At 44.1% G+C, this 6376-nt stretch overlaps 1 protein-coding gene across 1 annotated transcript in view; it reads right to left on the bottom strand.

Moving 5' to 3' along the window:
- LOC115271252 (phosphoinositide 3-kinase regulatory subunit 6-like) overlaps positions 1–1284 on the bottom strand; it is a 42750-nt gene extending 41466 nt beyond the window's left edge. The window contains exon 1 of the mRNA XM_029912215.1: positions 1216–1284. The gene's annotated coding sequence lies outside the window, so the exon portion shown is untranslated. The remainder of the gene's footprint in view (positions 1–1215) is intronic.
- Between the last annotated feature and the right edge of the window lie 5092 nt (positions 1285–6376).

The raw sequence follows: 6376 nt of genomic DNA, 5'->3' as shown, positions 1-6376 counted from the left end.
CTCCCTCTAGGAGCAAAGGACCTGCCGCCGAACTGCCGCCGCCGATCACGTCTTTTTTTTCCCCAATTGCCGCCGCCGGTCGCAATTGCGATCGCGGCTTTTTTTTTTTTTTTTTCTTCGGGCGGCAGAAATGCTGGAGCCGGCCCTGGCTATCCACAGTGTTTGCAGGCCCTCATTCAGGGATCGGGGTCCCAGCGTGCGAGGCACTGCACACACTGCAGAGTGAGATACACTCCCAAGACCTGACAGACAGAAATTAAGAAGAGACACAATCAGCAGGCTGAGCTGGGGAAGAGAGGATTATGGGAGTGGTGATGAGGGCATGTTACCCTTTCAACTCACTGACAGCAGAAGGTGCAGGTTTGGAGTCAGTTATATTAGGGTTATAAATGAACAAGAGATATTGATGAGATACCAGAAACTTTGTGGTGAGAATAATTTCACTGGAATTCACTGATCATACTCCAGCCGTGGTGGGAAGAAATTGAAAGTGGTTACTCTCTGTCAGCTGTTTCCGGGGCCTGCATGCAATGGGCTGGTGGGTCTCATAGCAGCACTGTGCATCCACGGCACAAAAATTACCAGCTGTCCCCCACGTTGGCAGTTATAGCAGAGACCACTGAATGGGCTGTACAGACTGAAATAGCCACTGGCCCAAGGGGCGGTCACTTCAGGTCATGGCTCAAGCGCACTGACTGGGAAGTGTGGGGGAAGCTCACACTGCTGCTGCCTGTGATGTTCCAGCTCTGTGGATAAGCAGGGAGTTTCATTCTCCAGGGCTGGCAGTCCCCTACCTAGCCCCATCATGAAATTCACTTAGAAAAAGGAAACCATGTATATCCTGTTAGGACAATTTCCAGGGCCTTTTTCTACCAGGGACAAAGTTTTCTCTCTCTCTCTCTCTCTCTCTCTCTCACACACACACACACACACATACCGCACAGATTTCAAATTTCTAAAATCTGCAACACTCCCAAAAGTGACAAGCACATTAGCGACACAATGTCATTTTTGTGCGTCCCCCCCTTTCCATGAAAGTTTCCAGTCAAGGACCTGATAAGAGAACCACCTATTGAATGATGCATTGATCTAAGCGGCAGACCCCCTCCGAAAGAGCCGAGAAAGCAACAGGAATATGACAAGACTAGCATTTCAATGCAACCAAAGCTATGCATTCAGCAGCAGCCTGCTATATGATAGAATAATGCTACCTACTTCTTTTAGAACAGCCACTGGGGCAATCTGCCAGTCTCATGTGCACCTGAGGTCCCATCCCAAACGAAGGCAGCAGGGCGCAGTTCTTGATAAGCCATCTCCTTGCCAGCTCTGATTGTGCAGCAGGGCAGCCTGTGCAACCTAACTAATCCAGCTGCTGTCTTTCTAGGGGCTGTGCTGCATGTTTCAAAATCTGCAAAAGTCTCAGTAAAAAGGGAAGTGCCTGTTTTATTTCAAGACGACTTCCTCTTTCATGCAAGATGTCTCCCAAGGAGAGAGCCTTGTTGTTCGCTACCTCCCTGGCAATCTCGCAGGGCCTGGGGTGGGAGAGGAAGGGCTGAGCATTGCTAGACTTTGCTACTCTTCAGAAAACAAACGAACGTTCAGGTCAGGTGGAGACTTATAAAACTTGGGGTGAGCCAAAACTAACAGTAGGTGGCATGAGTCACTTAGCCGGCATTACCACCACAGCCCCAGCGGTGTGGCGTGTGTCAGCTCACCCCACCAAGAAACCGTGCATGGAACTTCTGTCATGATGCCAGCCTGCTAAGAAAGAGGCAGTGTCTCAGAAAAACAAGCCTTGCTAAATATACAGTGCACACACATAAACAATGTTGCTAAAGAGTGACAGGGAGGCATCTGGCTAAAGCATGGCTACTTTTCCAGCTCTCAAGTCTAGCTTTGCATTCCTTCTGATAATAATGACACTGTGCATTTCTATAGGGCCTTTCATCCCTGGCAGGTCTCAGAGCACTTCACAAGCATTCTTCTTCACAGGAAGATCAGTACTGCCCCCATTTCACAGCCAGGGAAACTGAGGCACCAGGAAGGGAAGTGATGTGCCCAAGGTCACACAGCAAATCAGTGGCAAAGCTAGGAACACAATCTGCAAATCCTGACTCTCGGTCACATTGTCTCACCATGGGAGAACGCTCCAGCCTGAGATACAATTGCTTGACTGTCAGTCCTCTCCTGCTTATACTGCGATGTCAGAAGGAACCGTTCCCTGTATAGCTCACTCTCCACCCAGCATGTGAACCAGGGACTGGGTGTCCTAGCTGTGTAGTTGTATTATATGAAGTCCAGCTCACTGTACTGCACGAAGTCCAGCTCTCAGGCTTCCTGGGCTTCCCTGGGATTTTATGACTGGGTTAGAATGGTGCAGGGCGGGTGAGATGCTCTTTGCGGCCTGTCCACAAGGTTTTTATTCAAGAACCTGTCTGCAGCTGTTGCATTCATCTGATAGCCACACAGGTAGGACAACACTTCTGTACGCTGGGGAGCTGATGCCTGGTTGTGGGAGTGTGGGTCCTTTGGGTACTGGGCAAAGGCAAATAAAGCAGGAAATTCCAAGGGGCCATTAGGACTTTTGCTCGGTAGAAGCCAAGTCCAAATTTTGGTTCCATGGGGTTGGCCAGATAATTCCCAGGAACACTGGCTGCGGGCAGACAGCAATCCTGAGCAGTGATGAGTCAAGCTATCGCCATCCATGATTTGTTAAGGGACGAGACCCCTGATTTTGCATGTACAGGCTGCAGGAACATTATCCACACAGCCTGCTCTGGCCAGATACTTCAGCATGAATTGAGAGGTGACCAGAGAGTAATTATGGGCAGCTACTCACCTGCTTTTCCCCCTTGTTCAATGTATACCTGAGCTATGCCAGGTACTGTGGATAACTATGCCAGCTGGCTGCTGCAGTGGAGCAGATATGCAGAGTCTCTGCTTGAGATTAGAGCTTGATTTAAGGCCAGCTAGCTGAAGCTCAATATGGATGACTGAGGTCTTGTTGGTAGGTTGTGGGAAGCATCCAGAAGGGCTGGCAAATATTCAATCAGCACCCCTGACTGAGGGAATGCAACTCCCAACAGTGATACAGGTTTATAACTCGGGGGAGAGGGGTGAACTGGACCCCCTCACTTTGTTAGATGCCCAAGCATCACCCATAGATAGGAGCCCTTTTTCCTGGCCATGCTGGGGTAAGATGAGTGTGACTGGGTTTTCTGGATGCTGACCTTGCTACACTTATTCACGCTGTTGCCACGGTGATACTAGACTACTGTGATGCGTCCACTCCACGGGCTACATCTTGAGCCCTTTTAGACATTCAGGCTAGGGCAGAATTCAACAGCTGGTCTACAGAGCAGGACATCACCAAAAACTAGGGCTGTCAATTACTCGCAGTTAACTCATGCGATTATCTCAAAAAAATTAATTGCGATTAATCGCAGTTTTAATCGCACTGTTAAACAACAGAATCCCAATTGAAATGTATTAAATATTTTGGATGTTTTTCTACATTTTCAAATATATTAACTTCACTTACAACACAGAATACAAAGTGTACAGTGCTCACTTTACATTATTTTTGATTACAAATATTTTCACTGTAAAAAAGATAAACAAAAGAAATAGTATTTTTCAGTTCACCTCATACAAGTACTGTAGTGCAATCTCTTTACCATGAAAGTGCAATTTACAAATGTAGATTTTTTTTGTTACATAGCTACACTCAAAAAACAAAACAGTGTAAAACTTTAGAGCCTACAAGTCCACTCAGCCAACTGCTCAGTCAAACAAGTTTGTTTACATTTACGGGATATAATGCTGCCAGTTTCTTATTTACAATGTCACCTGAAAGTGAGAACAGGCGTTCGTGTGGTACTTTTGTAGCTGGCATTGCAAGATACGTACATGCCAGATATGCTAAACATTTGTATGCCCCTTCATGCTTCGGACACCATTCCAGAGGACATGCTTCCATGCTGATGACGCTCGTTAAAAAAAGAATGAGTTAATTAAATTTGCGAATGAACTCCTTGTGGGAGAATTGTATGCCTTCTGCTCTGTTTTGCCTGCATTCTGCCATATATTTCATGTTATAGCAGTCTTGGATGATGACCCAGCACATGTTCATTTTAAGAACACTTTCACTGCAGATTTGACAAAATGCAAAGAAGACACCAATGTGAGATTTCTAAGGATAGAGACAGCACTCGACCCAAGGTTTAAGACTCTGACGTGCCTTCCAAAATCTGAGAGGGACGAAGTGTGGAACATGCTTTCACATGTCTTAAAAGAGCAACACTCCAATGCAGAAACTACAGAACCTGAACCACCAAAAAAGAAAATCAGCCTTCTGCTGGTGGCATCTGACTCAGATGTTGAAAATGAACATGCATTGGTCTGCATTGTTTTGAATCGTTATCCAGCAGAACCCATCATCAGCATGGACACATGTCCTCTGGAATGGTGGTTGAAGCATGAAGGGACATATGAATCTTTAGTGCATCTGGCATGTAAATATCTTGCAGCGCCAGCTACGACAGTGCCATGTGAGTACCTGTTCTCACTTCCAGGTGACATTGTAAACAAGAAGTGGGCAGCATTATCTTCTGCAAATGTAACCAAACTTGTTTGTCTGCGCATTTGGCTGAACAAGAAGTAGGACTGAGTGGACTTGTAGACTCTAAAGTTTTACATTGTTTTATTTTTGAATGCAGTTTTTTTGTACATAATTCTGCATTTGTAAATTCAGCTTTCATGATAAAGAGATTGCACTACAGTACTTGTAATGGGGGAATTGAAAAATACTATTTCTTTTATTTTTTTACAGTGCAAATATTTGTAATAAAAAATAAATATAAAGTGAACACTATACATTTTGTATTCTGTGTTGTAATTGAAATCAATATATTTGAAAATGTAGAAAACATCCAAAAATATTTAAATAAATGGTATTCTATTATTGTTTAACAGCGCAATTAATTGCGTGATTAATTTTTTTTATTGCTTGACAGCCCTACTAAAAACACATGGCACCAGAGTTCTGTGAGTTAAGCTGTCTGGAGTTTGTTGTTTTAACCCGTGTAAGTGGTATAGCACGAAGTTACTTAATATTCAGGTTGATGGAAACAGGACTTGCTTTATCCATCAATAGTCTTATTGATCAGTGGTTTGGTGCCAAGTACAATGAAATGCATGGGTGGAGCAGTTCATTACATGATGTCTGTGTGGGCTATAAACATGTATGTTATGAATTTGACATTTTGTAAGAGTTCCCGAGAGCATGGGATGGTTGTTGCTAGGTGACACATCTGAACAAATAAATAAAAAACAGTTTCTACTAGATCTGGTTCAATTCTTTGTAGCTAATAGTTTATCTGGTTAATTTAGCACATTCTTCTGCTTGCCAAGTAACCACAAAAAAAGGACACAGCTTTCATGGTCATTATTCATGATTATTCACTGACTCATTTATACAATAGATTCCTGCCTTGTGAAATAAGCAACATGATTATTTGCTGATCATTCATGGCTGGAGATGAATGATTGTTCTCGTAACTCACGCGGTATTTTTGTTGTCCTTTGACTGGATGACTTAAGTGACCAAACCAGCCACTGAAGCTTTGATTTTCTCAGGGAGAGGATGGAATGGGGAAAGAAGGCAGAGCTGTCAGGTGATGAGCAGGTCAATGGAACAGCCTTCCATGTTACATGTTGTTCTGTCCTCATTTACTCTAGAAAGTGTGATATATTTGGTTACATATGTGGGCTCCAGAGTTAAAAATAGATAGTTTCCTTCCTGACTGAGGGAGGAAGACAAAGGTAAAGGTTAGGTTTATGGGCTGTCTTACACATTAGCTTGTCAAATTAACACCAAGTAATTGTGTGTGGATGTGCATGGTCCACTTTATAAAACTGTTCTGATTCTTGCCTACTTCATTTAATTGCCTGAGTGCCAGTGACTTAGGCAGGGGTGTTTAGGAGAAAATTACATATACAACCACACAAACTATCTGTCAAGGGCGTGGATTGAAATTTACTGCTATCATTTTTTGGCCATGCTTTCATTCCCAATCTATTCTCTACCTGTACCTGTGCATTGCTGTTTGCAAACGGTGCTTTCATGTACCCCGGCCCTTCTCGATGTATTACCTGCATTAGTGCCAAGTCTCTATCACTTTTTTCACTTCTGTCACTGACAGTCCCGCAGCCAATTTTAATTATTGCATATGCTTTTGCGCTCCTGTCTGCAAAGGGTAAAGCCACGCACCCTGGTCAGTGCCATGGGAATAGCTATATTTAGGATGCCACCTCTCTGGCCTCATGTTTTGGGAACTGCTGTGTCACTGTTTAACAATCCCCTCATCTTTCCATA

This window comes from Terrapene carolina, unplaced genomic scaffold (genome assembly GCF_002925995.2).
Source record: "Terrapene carolina triunguis isolate 2854851 unplaced genomic scaffold, T_m_triunguis-2.0 Scaffold192, whole genome shotgun sequence".
Lineage (NCBI taxonomy): Eukaryota > Metazoa > Chordata > Testudines > Emydidae > Terrapene > Terrapene triunguis.
This window is presented reverse-complemented; position numbering and strand designations above follow the sequence as displayed.